The following is a 19812-nucleotide window of genomic DNA, read 5'->3' as shown; positions in this document are numbered from 1 at the left end:
AGGAAATGCTGGATTTCAAAGCCTGGACTGAAGGGAAGTCCAAACTAACAATAGAGTTAGAAAAATGTTTTCAAAATCAAGCTTCCAACATTTGTCCAATTAAAAATGCACTTATCCACTTAATATTCTATTACAATGGAATTCTGACAGTCTCAAAAAATATGCTTTCAAAAGGGATCCTGAGAGCAGCATACCTCCTCTCCTGAAATATCTGCTATAATTTGATGCTATTGGTTGATGCGAAGTTCAAAGCACAGAATAAAGATTCTCATCAAATCACACATTTTCAAATACCTCAGCCCAGAGCACCATCGAAATAATTGTTTTGATCACACTCACTACCTGTAAGAGTGGCAAACCTTTTTTTAGTTTTAGTTCTTTTCTTTAACCAATAGGTGGCAATCTTTATTGCTAAGACTATTTAGGCAAGATTCAGTTGAGAAAGATAGTTTTCCCTTCCTCCTGTCAAGGCTCAGAATTTTTTTTGTTTTGTTTTTTTTAACTAATGAGCTATTTGTTAAATGATCAGCAATTATAAAAGTGAAAGAGTTGTAATTTACTAAGGTACTGTAATTTTGGCTTCATAAGCGAAAAAGACGACCTGAAAACCTCCTCACAAAGAAACACACCAAAAACATGACTTTTTCTTTTCTTTTTTTTCTGACCCAGTATGGTTTTGGCAGTATTATTACCTCCAAGTACAGCAAAGAGAAAGTACACAGTATACCCAGATGGCATATTAAAGACTGTATCAGCTCTCAACCAAACAGTACAGGTAATGAAGACATACAAATGTAGAAAGAATGCAGGAGTTAACTAGAAAACATCTTCAAAGCACTATTCCAGTGTTTTTGTGGGTTTTTTTTTTTTTTTTTTTTGCTTTTTGAGGCAACGCGTACACAGCTCTTTGGCAAATTCACTGCTCTTTTCATTGAAACTGAAGTGAGTTCAAGTTCATGTCTTACAAAGAATTGGTAGCGCTACTGTTGCTATCTAACTTATGTAACTCTGCTGTGATTGAACCTCATTTCTTCTTTGGAGAACCTCAGAGAAGCTAAAAAAGAGTTCATTACTATGGAGACAAAACACTTCTTCAAATAATTTTGAACTGTTTAAATCGGCCCCAGGTCTTTATTTCCTGCAGCTAAACAATCTCGATTCCTTTCATTTCCTTCAGGTCTAAACATATCACTTAAGTCTAAGAAACAATTTTGTATGTGTGTGTGGCAAATGTGTTTTTTATGTTTTTGACTGGCATCCATGAGTATTTGGTTTTCACCGAGAATATTTCCTTTTTAATACTCTAATTAGTATTTTAGGGGCTTGCTTGTGATGATGATGCCTCACTGAAATCCTTGGCTTGGTAGAGTGTCATTAATTCTGTTTTACAGATGATAAAACCAAAGTTAAGTATGTTACTGTCTTTAGGTCACACAGCAAATTAGTCACAGCAATTAGGACTAACGGTTGGCCAAGGGCATTGTTCAAAGCCCCGAGATGCCCAGCCTGTGCACAAGGGCTCCACGTAAGCAAGAACAATGAAAAAGGACACTGAACAAAAGTGTGATGGTGGCTTTGGTGCTCCTGTAACATCACTAACTCACTCATTCTCCTGTGCATCTTACACACACACACAAAGGCCAAAACTTAGCATATGCAAAATTCAACCATCTTAAAATTAAAAAAAAAAAAGAAAAACGACTAGAATTCCTAAACTTACCAAGAATTCCTAAACTAGCACTGTTAAATACATTCATTTACAATGCAATAAATAATGATGAAATATAACAAGGATTTGCACTACAGTAGTTCAAAATTTTCCTCCAACCCAGAGGCTACTTTGATCAGAAAACAAGAGATAGTTAACAAGACCCGTCACATATTGCACGCTATGTTCTTTTCGGATGCTGCAATGTATTTCTTCCTTTTGAAGACAGCAGCTGAGTCTCTGAGAATCTACCCGCAGCAGAGTGACTTGGATGCCTGATTTAATCCGGCAATTAACTGTGAGTCACTTCACCCCTGTTTTGTCCGCTCAATAACAAAAATAATTCCTTGTGCTACAGGGATGCAGGGTGGTTAATAAAACGGCGCACTACTTTGAATTCTTAGAAATAAGACACATGGGATGTGTCATGCAATGGAATATTACAGAATTTTAGATGATGTTCAGTTAAAGCTATTATTTCTTACCTCTAGTCCCACTGATTGCCCGGTTAGATCTGAGAAGTTCTGAAGAAGCGCATCTTTCTAAAACATACAGTCTTAAGACTATTCTTAGAAAACAAGAAAACTTAAAATTAACAATGGATCCGACTAGTCAACTACTCAGTGAAAAGTAGCATTGATATATTCAGCATGAGCTACAATACGGTTACAGCAAAAAACTCTTCTTTGTACCACAGAAATTTAACTTATGATTTGACATAAAATATGCAGTTAGAGGGGAAGTTTTCATAAGGACTGCTGAGTGAGCTTCATGTTCTAATTCAAAAAAATAAATCCTAAAGTCTGTAATTATGACCCGTTTAGGTGAGAAACTTTCAACACATGCTTCCTGCTAAGTCCCATTGACTGAAAAACAGAATTTTCCATCCCTCAGTCCTGCACCCATGCAAACACTCCTCACAACTGTGCTCCGTGCCGATTCTTTTGTTTTTCTACCTAACTAGAAGGAAAAAAATCTAGGCGAATTATTCCAGTGTTACAGGTTTTTATGTAGAAATAATAAAAGACCATCAAGGCTCAGTGGTTAACAGGACCTGGGTTTGCCCTGGATAAGCCACACTGCTGCTTATACGCTTCTGCCAAATCCACAGGAATGCAATCTTAGTGAAGATATAATTAATGCAGCCACAGAACACTCCAAATTAATGCTTGAAGTTAAGCTACAGCTGTTTAATCTTCTCATTGTAAGAGACCAGAATACCTTCTAGAAGAGCAGGAAGTAAACAAGAGTAAAGAGAGGAAACTGAAGTTACTCAATTGTCCATTAAGTTTAAGGAACCATTTTATGAAGTTTCAATTAAATAGTCTCTTGTCACCGGTCTATGAGGTTGTTCAATGGCAGACTCTTTAGAATCTGGATCCCCAAACTAACTGGCTTCTCTCCCTGGGCCACCGAAATTAATTGAGCACTTGCTAAAGCCCTGGGCTGGGAGCTAGTCTTAATGTAGCTTCTTTTTGGTCAGCAGATCAAACTGCCCCTAAAGCAAAAGAAAGGCTGCACAATGGGATACATGTGTTTACCAAAGTTGGTTGTAGAGTCCCACTGAATGAAAGAACAGAACTTTCCATCCCTCAGTCCTGCACCCAAGCCAATACACACTTTTTAATTGTGCTTTGGGCTGATTCATTTATCTTCTACCTAACTAAAAAGAAAAAAGAAAAAAATCAAGTCGACTTATTTCCATGTTAAAGGTTTTTATGTAGAAATAAAAGATCACTGAGGATCCGTGGTTAACAGAATGTTCTCCAGTGAACATTCTGGGGAAGAAAGAAAGGTACAACTATTAATATGAATTCCTAGTGGGGACCCAGACCACCTCTCTCCTCCATGATGAACTGTAATCAGTGACCTCTGTTGACAATTGGCTATAAATTACAGAACTGCCCAGGCTCCAGAGTGAAATGATTTATTTAGCTACAGCTATGGTAGAACAGAACTTTCTGCTTCCTAACCCCGCCCTCTTTTAATTCACTGAAACTTCCCTTCAAAAATGTTCTAGGTTACGACCTTCGTGGATGGTGTTCCCAGAGCTGAATTTTCTCTGAGGAAAGTCCTCTCATCTAGTTGGAGTTCATAAGAGAGGATACACTTTTTTAAAAAAAACAGGAAACAGAACATCAAAACCTTTCAAAGTTTTATGTGTCTAGTTAGAGCAGAGGGACAAATCTTTTCTTAATCAAAATTATACTTCACGAGTTAAGAGGACCTAGTAGGTTTACAAGCCTATCAGAGAAGTTCAAAAATAACAATTCTTCTGATACCAAGAACAGAAATAAAAGTTACGTTTCACATAACACAGAGGCAAAGGGCTCAAATGGGCCTTCCTCTTTCATCGTGGCCTTTTGTAAATATTACAACAGTGGACCAGTGGGAATTCTGGCAGGAAAAAAAGTCCCATCAGAGACTGGCTTTTTGTTTAAAAAAAAAAAAAAAGCCTTGCTCATGCAGAAAATTCTTGCTTTTTCCATTATGTGGTGTCTGGAGGAGGGTGGGAAGAGGAAGGCTTCTTTCTATATCTGTAGAGCACTGTAATTTAAAATGAGTCATGTAAGACATAAATGAAAATGTTAACCTCTGAGAACGGGGGTCAGTAAATTTTATTCCCGCTTAAAGATCCCAGTTTTCTCTGGCAAGCTTGACTAAACCCAAACCAGGGGCTTTCCCTACAGATGTATTGCAACTTACCCAGAAACTGAGGGTTAAGTTTGAAAGAAGACAAACTCAAGAAAGAGGCCTTGTGAATTTGAGAAATCCTTGGCTATGGCTCAGCTTTGGGCTATCTGGTCAACCCAGCATACCTCCCATTTCATGGGAGTGAATTTTCCCCAATCACAGCTACAGAGGATACCCTCACTTCTAAGAGGGGAGGATTTTTCTGCCTTAGGGCTAAGCCATATTGCAGTAGTGGACATTGGGAAAGCATTTGAGGGCCTGTCTACCATTGGAAGACCTCTCTTTCTGAGTCCCCAGCTGTGGTTCACTGGAAGTAATTCTTCAAATAAAACCATTAAATCCATCTCGATGACTTAACAAAACCACCTAGCACCAAGGACTTTTCCTTTGGCTTCCTACACCATGAGTGACATGAACTGAAGTTTGACTGCTGTGTTCCCTGAGCAAGACTCAACCAGAGGCCAAATGGAAAGGTTCAGCCCCCTGATCCATGTTCTAGCTTCAAATGCTCTCAGTCAGAGCTGCTCTCTTCTCTGAGGAAAGATTAAACTTTCATTTAAATGATCCATTAAAACACAAACATTCTTCTGGACTGGCACTGCTATCGAGGAGTCCAGCTCTAGGTTCAAACACTGATACTGCTCTTCCAGCACACTACTTTTGCATGAATGGTATGAGGTCACTGTTTTAACTCATACATTGCATATTCTTCCCTCTTTATTGCAAGAAAACTGTTAGAGAGGTTGATGATTTCATACAAATTGTCTAATATAAGTCTCTGGTTTGACATATGATTCAAGCACATGATCTTAACAGAAACAAAACATTGGTCAATCAAGCATTTTTAATACCTCTAAGATTTTTCAATTAGTTTGAGGGTAACTGAATTATGGGGCAAAAATTACAAAGATGTGAGACTGTACTTAAAAAGCCTACAATTTATAGGCCACTATTTCCTAATACTTATTTAATTGCTTTCAGAACCTGTGGTGGCTTTAACATGACACGACCTCTGGAGAAGTTAATCCTAACTAGAGGTTCCGTCCTCCCCCATTTCACTCTGAGGGTGGTACAGTGTGGTGTTGGCAAACACACGTCCTCAAGTCAGAGAGTCTGCATGCAAGTCTCAGCTGTCCACCATCTACTAGTATTTGTCCCTGGGCAGGTTGCTTTTTCTAAGCCTCAACCTATAAATAGCACTAAATAAGATAATGGAGGTAAAGCACAGAGCAAATGCTCATGCGTGCCAGCAAACATCTCAATAAAGAATAAACTTCAAAATTTTCATCTCAGAGGTAAAACATTTCATCTGACATGTATTTAAGAAAAGAAAAAGGCAGCGTTCAGATGCAATGAACTAAAAACAGTAATATTTTAAAAATTGCAAATACAACTTTAGCAATCAAAAATTCATGTAATCATTCAGCTACAGGCCCATAAATAAAAGGTCCAGAATAAGGTAACAAAGTTCATCAGAGCCTACCCCACCTTTGCCTAAAACACTCAATATCAACTCTGTGAGATGGATTTCTGGGAAAAGGCTAACATCAATCAGTAATGGTCTCTTCACCTCCTATAAACAAAAGATTTTTTTCCCCTTCATTTTAAAAAGGTTTAATTACTCTAACTATTAACCCCCACCCTCTCCATTTCCTTTTCTTAGGAAATTATACATGTGAGACAGCATAATCTGAAGACTACTATATTTGCTAAGATATAAAATTTAGAACATTTCAAAATGTGAAATAAACACAGCATCTGACACTGGCAAAAGATGGTCCCTTAGGGATCCAGTGAATCAAGAGACGCTGAAGCAAAAGCGTTGGCTATATTTTAAATTGTTCTAGAAAACAGATTGAGCAGGGGTTGCCTGAGAGGTGGGAGTGACAGTGGTCTTGTATTTTGGAAAAAGATCATTGTGAAACTGACCTCATCCTTCTCTTCTAGAGTATATGAAAGGCAACTAGCCTCACAGCTAGACTATAACTAATCACCCCCCACCCCCTGCAAAATAAACTCAGAAATATTTTCACTCTTATAGTTAAAGAATATAAATTACTGAAAATATTAAAGGGATGTAATAACTAGGTTGGAATTCACCAAAAGCAGTTCAGGGGATGAAAATAGTTAACTGGTGACAATTGGCTATGTGACCACACTGCCTTCAGATAAGAAGAGGTCTCAGTTCGCTGCACAGGCTCAGGAAGCTGGTAAAGAAAACAAGAGTAAATATTTTGTGCATCTTGTGAAACTCTTCCTTAATTCAGGCCAAAGTTAGATGATTCTAATCACAGAAGAGCTGGATAGATGTGGTCTGACAAGAAATGGAGTTTTAACCTAAGCAACTGTAAATTTTATGCTCCAATATGTTTAAACTTCCTCTAAATGTTAAAGCCAACCAGGTTTCTCAAGTTTCCCTTCAGGGGAAGATTAGACCACAAATGACAGTTACCATGTAACTACAAACAATGATGGCTAGTAAAGGAGCAAGTTAGAGCTAGCTTTCAATCCTTTCAAGCCTCCTTTAGTGAAGTAGCAAATCAATTCTATTTCCACAGTTAACTCAATGATGACTTTTCTATATTGCCTTATATACTGTACTAGCAGATAGATGTTTACATAAACATTATCTATATAAATGTTATTATATATAAACATTTTTATATAAATTATATAACTTTATATAATAATGTATTTAATATATAATCATTTATATAACTTATATAAATGATTTTATATTAATGTCATACCATGTTATAAATTTGTTTTCATATATATATATATGTATATATATATATATATATAGGCATTTTGAAAAGCACTAGCCAAGTGAGGGCTAACTCGAAGGTTAATATTTTAACCACTTAATAAACCCCATATCTTCCAACCTGCCGAGGGAAGGAACTGTCCCTTAAAACTAATCACCTCTTCCCAGCCTGTTCTGATGAGGTTCTTTTGCTGGAAGCAAGAATAACTCACGCATCTGTTTTGTTCTCTTTAGATTTTTTTGGGTCTATTGCCTGAGAGTGGGAAAATCTGGTTGTTTAACTCATTTTTTTGCATATCAGTCCCCTTCATAGGTCACTGGCAAGCCAGGGGATGATTTGCCCTCCTGGCTAACAGACTGTGACCAGAAATATAGTAGTGTCGCATAGCACGAACATGACCACCCAAGGGCCCTTCCACTGTATCACACTGTTGCTTAAGAATTCTGGGTCAAAAGTCACATGGTTGGGGTCAAACCCCCAGCTCCTGCCTGAGCTGTGTGACCATGGGCCATCATCTAATTAAGCTTTAATCTCTTTATCTTTACAACAGGTATAATAACAGTAAGGCCAATGTCATACAGTTCTAATGAAAAGTAACAAGTTAATGTAGCAAAATGTTAGCATAGCATCTGACACAAAACTAGTATTTGCTGAACGCACAAATATAGGTAGGTATAAATTCAGTTTTATATTTATGTATGTATATACATGTTAATATATGTATTTCTGTAAATTTTCATACATAGCAATAGTATTGACATTCCCCACGTCAATAATAAGTTTATGCTCTGCTGTCTGTTTTTTGGAATATGCCTTGTATTTCTAGGTATTTGGAAAATATATAACTTGCAGTTTTATTCTTCTGGCAATTATTCTTTAAGTTAATCAAAATGAATTCATTTTTAACCTATGCCTTTCTAATTATAAAGCTTAACAATGAAATGGCAATTTTGAAGTTCGCCCATGTGACATGAGAAGTTGAATATATCTCACTGAGCGCTTGCTTGTCAGAGAACGCCTCTCAATTCCTTCCACATGATATATAAGGAAGCAACACATTAAGGTCTTGAGTCACCTTCTTTCTTCCTCAAAACTCTGCATCCACCATCTCTTGGCATTTACTGCTACAAAAGAGAAGGAAGCCTGAATTTTGCTCCTTGATAGTTAACCAGATATTTTGGAAAGACGTTTAACAGCATTCTTATAATTTAAAAAAAAATTGCCAAAACATATCTAGAGGTGGCCTTTCATTGATTTCATCTAAACAATGTGGACCACGCTTTCAAATCTGCACAAAATGCATGCATGCTTATTTTTATGTTTGTTCTTTTTCATTTGATATGACTTATTACTCATTTATCAACACTGAAAATCCCCATGTTATACCTTCTTACTATGTATCTACAATCTTCTCCTTCATTTTTATCTCTTTTCTCTTTCGATTCTGGAAGAGCTCTGAGTTTCTCCTCCACAACATTAATTTTATTTTCAGCTGTGTTAATTCTACTCTTTATTGCCTCTCCTATGGACTTTAATGTGCTATACTGCATTCTTAATTTCTTTACAATCTTTTTTTTTTTAATGGTTTCACTCCCATTTCACCCCATCCAGTTCTTTTCAGCTCATAATCATCTACTTTCTGCCCCTCTTTCATTTGGGCCATTGCTGGAGGTCTATTCTTCCTTCAAATCTTTGATACAATCTCTCCTTTCCTTTACAGAGCAATGTTTTTCAGTAGGCTCAGCTATTTTTTTTTTTCCCCTGTTTATTGATCACTATACAGGGAGATACCTGCCCGGACCTGGTGTTTGCTCTGAGCTACTCTTGATCCATGTGGGTGCTGGCTTCAGACCAAGAGTTGGTAGGCCGGGCTTCCCTGGTGGCGCAGTGGTTGGGAATCCGCCTGCCGTTGCAGGGGATGCAGGGGACATGGGTTCGTGCCCCGGTTCGGGAGGATCCCACATGCCGCGGAGCGGCTGGGCCCATGGGCCATGGCCGCTGGGCCTGCGCATCCGGAGCCTGTGCTCCGCAGTGGGAAAGGCCACAGCAGTGAGAGGCCCGTGTACCGCAAAAAAAAAAAAAAAAAAAGAGTTGGTAGGCAGGTTGAGATGAACAGTTCCCAGGCCAATTTCCAATGTGATTTTCATTTCAATACAGTTTTGCTGAAAGCAAACCTTCTCCTACCTTTACTGCCAGGCTTTCTGAGGCTCTGAATGGTGGAGGACTCAAACAATATTGAAACCCTCAGGAAATACAGGTCTAACTCGACCCCACCTCCAACACTTTACTTTTGTGGAGTAAGATTCTCAAGGGGTAACAGTATTAATAAAGCCCCTACCCCACCCTCCCAGCTCTGCCTGGTTATTTTCTGAGTTATGACCTTCCACTGAATAAAAAGGCACTGTTGGGGAGATTAGAAAGAGGAAGGGAAGAGCATTCAGGGAGAGCTGCTAGGCTCTTTCTGAATTACAGGCAGAGTTGGGGAGGACATGTCTCTGCCTACCTATTCTTAGGTGGTCAAAACTTATTCTGCCTGTGTTTTTTTTTTTGAGTATATCTTTCTTTTTTTTAATGTTACCTTTTTCTGCCTGTGTTTTTAAACCCAGTTCCATTTGGTTTACAGTAGACATTTCTCCTGCTAGTTCTAGTTTTTATAACTGTTTAGAATGTAAGGACTTTTCTCTACCTTCTTAGAGACTCTAGTGAGAAGTGTGTCAGGGCTACCAGGCAAAGACCTTTTTAAATCAGGAAACTTTTAAATAAGTTTCTTTTCTAACTGGGGGGAAAAAAATAAGAAATAAAAGCATCCAAGGGCTTCCCTGGTGGCGCAGTGGTTGAGAGTCCGCCTGCCGATGCAGGGGACACGGGTTCGTGCCCCGGTCCGGGAAGATCCCACATGCCGCGGAGCGGCTGGGCCCGTGAGCCATGGCCGTTGGGCCTGCGCGTCCGGAGCCTGTGCTCCGCAACGGGAGAGGCCACAGCAGTGAGAGGCCCGCATACAGCAAAAAAAATAAAAAATAAAAAAAAAAAATAAAAGCATCCAAGAATTTTTACTGGCACTCGTGTCCTTGGAGAGACTCTCTCTGTGCAATGTCACAGTGTCCTTTTAAGTTAAACACCTAGGATTAAATTCACCTGTGCCTTTCACTTGCCCTCATCTACCCTCTTGTCCTTGGAATTCAGGTAACAGAAACATGATGTTTATGTTATAAACTTGGCAGTGACTAACTTTCCTGAGAAATAAAGTTTGACATTCAAAGGAATTTAGTCATTTAGCCAAACTTTAAAAATGGCGTTTACTGCTAATTTTGACAGAACTCAGGTACAAGACTTCAGATTCATGTGAGTCCACTTCAGATTTCTTATACTTAGGGATTTTAAGCAGCTGCTGTCCACCTGCCAAAACACATAATTTTTATGCTGGATATCCTCAGCTTTTGGCTTTTAAGAAGCAAGTAATAACCTGCTCAATTTTAACCAAAATGATTTAATTATGAATCAGACGTAAGAAAATGTGAAGCTCAGGGAAACACTTGAAGCAGACATTTAACTTCTTCAAAAATAAAAGAAATGGAAGGAAAATCACTTAGCAATGGTACATAACTTTTGAGTATCTGATCAAGGTGTATACGAGAAAAACTGCACATACACACATATAACCCCAAACTTTGTCTCAGGTTCATGGCCTTATCAGTCTCTTTGTAACTCAACTCTTTCATATATTTAGCAGACATAAGAAAATGCTGTAAGTTGTAGGTAAAACAAGATAATTTGTGTGATGGTATGAATGTAACAGCCAATGAAACTTAACAGATAAAACATAATTACAGACCACCCAAAAAGCAGAAAATAGCTGGTTCCTTCAGCTACCGATAACTTCACAAAGGACTGCTGAACAAGACCCACACGACTGCCTGCTGGAGTGTTCCTGAACCCTCCGAATGCTCCTCCTAGGGAGCCCCCTCCTTTTTAAATATTTACACAATCATTTGAGCTTTAGTTTCTTAATCTGGAAAATGGTTATAATGCCATATTTGCAGGGTGGCTGTAGGGATCAATGAAAAATGTCTTTAAAATGCTGAGCAGAATGCTTGGCAAATAGTAAGTCAGCAAATTTTTAGGGTATATTTGGAAAAAGTCATTTTCAATGTTTAAATAAATAGACCCATGGGGAAACATGGGACAATGACTCTAGTATATACTTTGATATGTTCTAACCAAATTCATTACATCTCATTCCTTGGTACTTTGTAGATAATCACGATTATTTAGCAATAAAGTTACATCTTGCTCAAACTTCTTTGAACCTGTCTCCTTTGAAAATGGAAATTTTACTGTTTGCTCCCTGAAAAAACATGGTAAGACCTAAGTAAGCAATGTTGTAAAATACTCGGAAATCATAAATTAATAATGATATAAATATTCAACTACGTTTCTATAGTTAAGAACAGGAATAGAAAGATATTTCTAATGAACTATTTACTGATAAAGAAGCAACATTCTTAAACATTAGAAAATTTTTAAACAGGATAAAAAATAAAGCCAGCAGTGTTTAATGCGGATTCACAATAGATTATCTTATGAACAACCTCAAGTCATTTTGAAAATTGCATTTTCCAAAACCCAGTAGCAAGTTGGAACCAACGCTGACTGTCTCTCGCTGTGACGGTGGTACCTCGTGCAGTCTGAAGGCACTATGGCAGTTTTGCTCCTTAGGGTAAAGTTTGGAATATAACACTGACCACCCAACAGTCCCTCTGGCTTTACAATGAAGACTCACATAATGCCTATGCTAATGTGTTATCTCTTGGGTACACACTTTAACACTGCTATCACATAAATTTGAAGAGGTCTGAATAAACAAATCTTCATAACCTGAACAGGCAAATGTTAAAAACATCACCTTCTATCTGCCTTGGAAAATTTAACAAAAAACCCACTAGAAAAATCCCTAGGAACTCTGAGCACATATTATGTCAACAAATGTAGCTATGCCACACAGACACAGTCCAAGGGAGGCATTCCATCAATGTCTTTGAATTCGCTGATAAACTGCAATGTGTAAAACGGGAAGAATCGCAAATCAATTTTGATGTCAGCAACTGCTGAGTGCCCACCAAGAGAGTTAGAGCATAAACTCTCACACTTGGTGAAACAGATCTTAAAATTCTACAGTATGTAGATTTGCAAAAACTTGGTACCAATTTGGCGCTTTCATTAGCAACAATCCTGTATCATCCCAAGGACCAACCTCCAATCAGATCTTACAGTGAGGTCATATAAGCACATCTGCCCAACCATCTTTGCTTATTTCTCTGAGTTCCTTCATTATTTTCCCTTCTAGCTTCTGGGTTGCACTACTGGGGAAACACTACTAGTGAGAACTTAGCCTTTCTGGGTTTTGTTTCTCCAACAATTCTTATGAGTAGGAATGGAGAAACTTTTACTGATCAAGTGTCAGTAAGAGGTTAAAATAAAAATACAGCCAGAATTCAGAAGACATAGCATCTACTTCTTGTTTTAAAAGTAGAGAACACTGGGATTAGAAGGGTTATGGAATTTACAGAAAGCAAAGCAGAGTGGAATTTCTGATTCAAATAATATACCACAGGGATTTATATTTCACTTATGCCTACATCTTTACCATCTTGGATATCAGATTTGATCATCAAATTACAAATAGTCTTCTACAATACAGTGTAATAAACTCACAGTGGGAACTTCAATATGCATCAAATTGTGATAGGACAGGAGAATCTATAGGCATTGCACAATACAAGCTACCAACTGAGAAGAGATAAATAGATGTATACAAACACCTCCAAGCAAGAAACAGAACAGAGAAGGTATTCCTGAAAATGACAGCCATACTTTAGGTGGCATAAAGCCACTAGGACAAAGCTCTCCATGCAAAATTAAACAGAAAGATCTGATGCTTGTTTGTTTTGTTTTTAATTGCAAAGTTATATTTCATCAGAACATTTTTTAAATGTACAGTGCATGGAATTATTGTAGCAGAAGCAAAATATCATGGTCTTTTACATAAATTAGTAAGCAGGAATGATGCATTTAGAAAGTATTCTGACAATATTTCGTTAAACTTGATATTTTAGGGAAACTGTACCCAAGTAATTAAAATACAGTCAATTTCTAATTCGCTTTGACCTCCTCTATTTAGATTATTTTATTGAAACTGAAAACACTGTTTTGATACTGAATGCTATAAACTCAATCAAGACCTCAAAAACTAAGATATAATCCATCATGCAATTATTCTTCTCATTTCTAGTTAAAATACCAAGTTATTTTCTCCTATTTTAGCCTTCAAACCAATTTTACGTCCTTCCTCATGGAAATTTGTTAGCAACAAAGACACAAATATGCAACAGCCAGCTGTACTGCTAACATCTGCTTTCTTTTACTAAGAAAAACATGGATATGTAAATGGCATCTAATACTTGGTGTTCTTATTTGCCAGAGGTACCAGATTCTCCCCTTTTTGGAAGCTACTTAGCATATAAGGTGCCATTTGTTGTTGGATTTCAGAATTTTGAACATTTATTTTCTCAAACTCTGACTTAGTGGAGAAGTGTTTGTTAATCAGAATTTTGCCTGTTTTAGATAAAGATGCATTCACCTACAAACAAGGAAAGACCGACTTCAAAGTTATCAAAGGATCTATTGACAACTAAGCTAAAAAGTTAAAAATAGAAACATTTTTAACATACAGAATTCTACTTTCATGACAAAGAAAACTGTATTAGAACATCAACATTACCTTGGATGCTAGTAAACAAAGTAGGATCACTCCACTTACACACCTCCTGCTCGAATCAGAAGTGTGAGGGCTTTATTTAGGTTATACAGACATGGACATTGGACCCTTTATCCATTTTGGAAAAAAGAACACAGAATGAAATCTCTAGAGCCAGCAGCCTTAAATAAAGCCTCTGAACATATATCTCACTTAAGTAAAAAAAAATATATATAATTTGCATACTACAGCTGTGATTCTAAATGACACATGCCATGGTAGCCTGGCAGAAAAGCTTTTCCTCAAATAATGTCTTATCTGTAACCCTGAACTTAGCTGTCACCGCAGTTCCAGGAAGGCGAGAATCAAATCCTTCCTGTCTAATAACAGACTGGAGGAGGGAGGGAGGAGTCCTCTCCTCTCTGGGAGACAAGGGGACCTTCCTGCCCATCCCACCTCTGGGAGCCCTGTAAGTTTCTAACATGGCTGGGCCAGCTCAGGGCAGAACCTTCCTGCTAAAAAGCAGCAAAGGGGAGAACACTTTCTCTTCTTCTCAATTTCCTTTTCAAATAACTGTGGATATGGAAATTGTTTATTAGGGTTACTTTCTCCTTCACATTTCTGGAGAAACAAAATAATTAAATTTAAAATTAACAGGGAAAACGTCTTAAAAATCAAGAATTTAGTAAGAAGAATAGAAACGCTGGTGCTCCTGAGAGGGAGAACTCTGTTATAATATGTAACTAAATGCCTGAGTGATACAGTCTGTCATAAGAGAATTGGTTAGGCTCACCTGATCTTATCAAAAATGATTACCACATTTGTTTTCTTCAGGCCTGCTCTTTAATCAATTATATTGATGCCATCTTTCAGATGTCACTTCCTACTAAAACACAAAAGGGCAAACACTTACATGTTGGGAATTTCCCGGCAGTCCAGTGGTTAGGACTCAGCTCTTTCACTGCCAGGGCCCGGGTTCAATCCCTGGTCAGGGAACTAAGACCTGTGTCAGGGAACTAAAGCCTCCCTGTGTGGCCAAAAAGAAAAACAAACAAACAAACAAACCCCCCAAAACAAACAAACAAAAAACAGGTATATGTTTACACCTGGGTAAAAATCTCTACTGTTCTGATTAATTTTTCTGCTGGGTCAGAAATTAAAGACAGGACTCCAAGGCCCTGATCTTCAAATATCCTGCAACCAGGCCCGCTTGCTCCCCCAAACACAGTGATCAATGAAAAACAGGGAGTCAGCACCAAAGTCAGAGGTCTCACCCCATCACTGGGGGCGGTTAACCACAGTCCTCCCGCTTCACAGCGAAGTCTCACTTAAGCAGGAGAAAAGGTGAGGAGAGTTATGACAAGGCAGCTTCTGAACTAAAAGAGAATTCATAAAGGCAGGAATTCGTGAAGCAAAGCAAACTACTTTCACAGGTACTATTTCTGTGAGTAACAGCAGTACGTTCCGACCAGGGGGCTCAGCAAACGTGTATAATTTGGGATCGGGTCACCATCCTCTGTGACCTCTGTACAGTGTAGTCAATTTATGTGATGTATTACAGCCTTGCTTTCTAGACAGGGGGCGACAACCGTGGAGGGACACTCAAATGCTGAGTGTGAAAAATGGAAAAATCACGTGGCCGGGGAGACCATGAAACCAAACACAAGCTGCAGGCTTTTCTCTTCTTCTGTTTAGAAGGAATTTTGATCAAAGTTTAAAACAACCCACACCAAATGTGTGCTTTATGTTTTATATGTAGGACCAGCTGGGACCCACTGTCAGAGTCCAGAGTGGGAGCTGGGGGAGGGGTGTGCAGATGGGGGATGGAAGTGGGGATGAGCTCAGATTCCTAAGTGATCTCTCAAGCTAGCAGACTTCAACATCCTATACAAACTGACGTGGTCATGGAATCTCACTAGTCTAAATATTCTGGATTAGTGTGACTTTAATCAAAGGATCCCAAAATACTGTCTCAAGAAACAGCCCCACTGGACAGCTTACTTATGAAAGGAATACAGTTTGATTCTGTTATCCCTAAATCCCCACTTCCATCAACTCATTTCCTTGTGTCAGGGGAAATATGGAAGCACCGCTGAATGCAGAAAGAGCAGGAAGATGGCCTTTCAAGAGTTCGCCTCCCCTAAGGAGCATGTACCACCCACTGTGCACCCCCATCACACCGTTCACCTGCACCAGATGGCGAAGAGGTTCTCTCCAAAGAAGGTAAAATGGGGCTTTACTGGGTTGTGGGAAAATGAAATGTGATGCTCATATCTGTGATTTTAGCTTCCATGCAAAGAGGAGATAAAAGAGGGGGAGGGACAGCATAAAATCTGTGCCCGAGGACACTTGCTGATCTTGACATGTGTTCTATTAACTTTGCTTAAGTGGCTGACAGAGTACACTCTCAGCTCAACATGCTTTCCCACCCGCAGAACTACCCGTCCTAGGAAATGGGGTAAAAAATAACAGCTTTGGAGACACAGCACGCAATGGTCAAGGCCAGGTCAAGATTCCTCAGATGTGAATGATGTGAATAACAATAAACCGTGACGTTTAAAAACAGAATGGGCTGTTACAGCCGTGTGCCTGCACGTGACATACCAAGCACGTGGCTCACTTCCAGAGTCACGTGGGATGTGAAACAGCTGGATGATGCGTTTCCACAGCAAGCATCTGTCCACTTGCTAAGCACCTACGATGCTCTTCTAGGTACTTGGGATAATGGAGAGACATCCAAGACCCCTGCCCTCACAGGGCTTACAATCTACCAGAGCGAACAGATAATAAATGAACAATGTGGTAAGTAAATTCTAGAGTAGGTTAGATAATAAATGCTTTGCAAAAGCAGAAGGGCAGGTTGTACGTGAAACGAGATGAGCAGAGCCAGCCTCCTTGAGAAGAAAGCTTTAAGCAAAGAGTGGAGAGTGGGTCAGCTAAGAGGATGGCTGAGGAAGAGCTGTCTAAGCAGAGGCCCGAGGTGGGAGAGGAACCAGAAAGGGTATCAGAGGGCACGCCGTCTCTCTCGGGTCCTGGCTTCATCTCTCATCCCTGCTTTCTAGCACAAGATAGGGGCTCAGTTCATATTTACTGAATGATTTAAACTCCAAGAAATACAAGATTATCCAATATACAAATTCAATCCAAACTAGGCCAGGGCTTCCTAAGAAAACTGTATGCAAACTGGATTGGTGGAAGGTACATTTTCCTGAGAGGAGCTGGGGATCAGATCTTCAAATGGGTTTTTGACTCTCTTTTCCCCAAAATGTGAGACATCACAGCTTTCTTTCCAGGAACATGCAAGAAAAGCAAAAAGTGGGTTCTGTCATCAGGGGGAACTCCTCACCCAGATGCTACTTGTGGGCAGAGTTTAAAGACAACGTTCTTTTAAATACAAAGAGGGAAGGTGGTGAGAGGGGCACAAAGGTAGGTTTATCCCACGCTCATATCGGGGGCATGCCCACTGTCCCCATAACACTCCCTCCACAAAAGAGACCTGCATGTCACCGGGGTAACCTTCTTGATAAAATACAGTCAAACATGAAAAACAGGCTAAGTAAGGTGAGGGAGTAAAAAGGAAAAAAAGGCGAAAGAATTCAATTACAGTTAAGAAGAGAAAAGTACTATCCTTTCTCACCTTCATATAATTTGTCCCTGCAAACACTTTTCAAACAAACACACCCTCAGGCAAAAGAAATTAAAGCCCCACAGGTTCCAACAACTAAGTCTGTCCTTACAACTACTTTCCATAGCAATTTCACATGCAATTAGCAGGAGCTGTGGAATCCTCATTTCATAGGAATCATATTTAAATGAGAATGCAAGATTAACATTTCTAGAAAATCTAACATTTAGTACCTCAACTCCCCACCCAACCCCCCATACTGTCTTTTCAACCTTTCAATTGCTCCTAATTTCTCATTAATATTCAGGCCTGCTCTAATACTTTAATGCACATTACCATGGGTCTCTTTCTTCAACTCTGCTAAAATATTTCATTTTACTCTTTCTATGTGTTAAAAAAAAAAAAAAAGAAAGAAAAAGCTGTTAAAAATCTCAGTTGTTGGGGCTTCCCTGGTGGCGCAGTGGTTGAGAATCTGCCTGCTAATGCAGGGGACACGGGTTCGAGCCCTGGTCTGGGAGGATCCCACATGCCGCGGAGCAACTAAGCCTATGAGCTACAACTACTGAGCCTGCGCGTCTGGAGCCTGTGCTCCGCAACAAGAGAGGCCGCAATAGTGAGAGGCCCGCGCACTGCGACGAAGAGTGGCCCCCACTTGCCACAACTAGAGAAAGCCCTCGCTCAGAAATGAAGACCCAACACAGCCCAAAATAAATAAATAAATAAAATTAAAAACACCTACTTTACTGAGATATAATTCACATATCATACAATTCACCCATCTACAACAGTGTACAAGCCAACGTTTAAAAAAAAAATCTCAGTTGTTACCACATTACGTGAGAAAGAAAGCGTTATAAAATAGTTTAGATCCTACAAAGAGAGAATCATTTTTAAGAAAAGACTTGCTTTTCCGTATACTATATCCAAATGAAAATATCAAATGCAATTTTTGTTCAGAAGCTATTTTTACAAAATCTTTTTGTCCCTAATCTTGACAAGGTACCCCTTTTAAATAATCTTTTCTAACCTGACGCAGATATTTTTATAAGTCTGTAATCTTTTGTATGCCAGGAGAAATGATATCATTTTTCCTTTTGAATTAGACTACATATCAGGAAGTGTATCTAACTTAAAAAATCAAAAGTCAAATTAAAAATATGTAGTTTGGTAGGAAAAAAACAATTATGTATATACCTCCCCTCAGCTAAGTGAAAGTATGCAAGAAACACAATGGTTGACAAAATTATATATAATTATATATATATACACATATATATATAAAATGACAAAACTGTATATATATTACATATATACAAAAAACTTTCAGAGTCAAGTTTTTTTGATTCATCTAGGAAAAAACCTAACTTTTGCTTTTGAACTGTCGAGTAAAACATATCATTTGAACATTATTTCTAAAGTACAGTATAATGTTTATAAAACAAGTATCCCTTTTGGGTTGGGATGGGAAGAGAAAAGCTCTTCCCTTCAAGTATCCTTAGTGAGTTCTTCGACATTTATAAAATATTCCCAATTCCATTTACCCTTGCATTCTGCTTCTTCATTCCCGGTACCTCGTTCATTTGTACTAAAGTAAGTCAACATTAAAGAAGACACAATAGGAACAGGATCTCTTCCAGAAATACACTGTGATACCCACAGTCAGTTTTACTTGACACATAACCACCGCAGTTGAGTCCACCCATTTGAAACACATCTTTCCATGGCTTTCTCATTCTCTGGGAAAAAGATTATACAGGGGGAACAATGCTTGAGATCTACCAGTGAAGAAATGAATGATTTGACAAGGCTGTTAACAGCAAAGCGGAGTAAAAGGCTTGTCTCTGTGTGAAACTGAACAGAAGAAATACCTTAAGGAACAGCTGTGCTCAGAGCTGAAGTGGGGACCATCTCCAACGAACAATGAGTGGGTTTTGGATCAAGGTGTTTTCCATTTGAGAAAAATATTCAGTGATTTTTTTTTTTTTCCTCATGAAGGCCAAGCACACTATTGGCATTAATGTTACAGATGACACTACCCAGGCAGGAAGAGGACTCCCTGTGCATCTACACTAACTACAGGATAGAATTTCAGCTTCAGCCAGTATTCCTGGAGAGGAAACCAAGAGGTAGACACCAGGTTACAAAAACAATGGTTTCTTCTCCGTTGAGTTCTGTGGTCATTTTATTACTCTCTCCATTTTCCATGCAGATCAAATTAATGTTAAATATACTTACATTAGACTTACCCTCTACTTTCCCAAAA

At 38.7% G+C, this 19812-nt stretch overlaps 1 protein-coding gene across 2 annotated transcripts in view; it reads right to left on the bottom strand.

Annotated features, from left to right (window-relative positions):
- PIK3R1 (phosphoinositide-3-kinase regulatory subunit 1) overlaps nucleotides 1–19812 on the bottom strand; it is an 89757-nt gene that overhangs the window by 57505 nt on the left and 12440 nt on the right. The gene's annotated exons all lie outside the window — the stretch shown is intronic.

Source organism: Mesoplodon bidens (assembly GCF_964165515.1).
Source record: "Mesoplodon bidens genome assembly, chromosome: 4".
NCBI classification, from domain to species: Eukaryota; Metazoa; Chordata; class Mammalia; order Artiodactyla; family Ziphiidae; genus Mesoplodon; species Mesoplodon bidens.
Note: the sequence above shows the minus strand (reverse complement) of the source record. Positions and strands in the feature narration are given on the sequence as shown.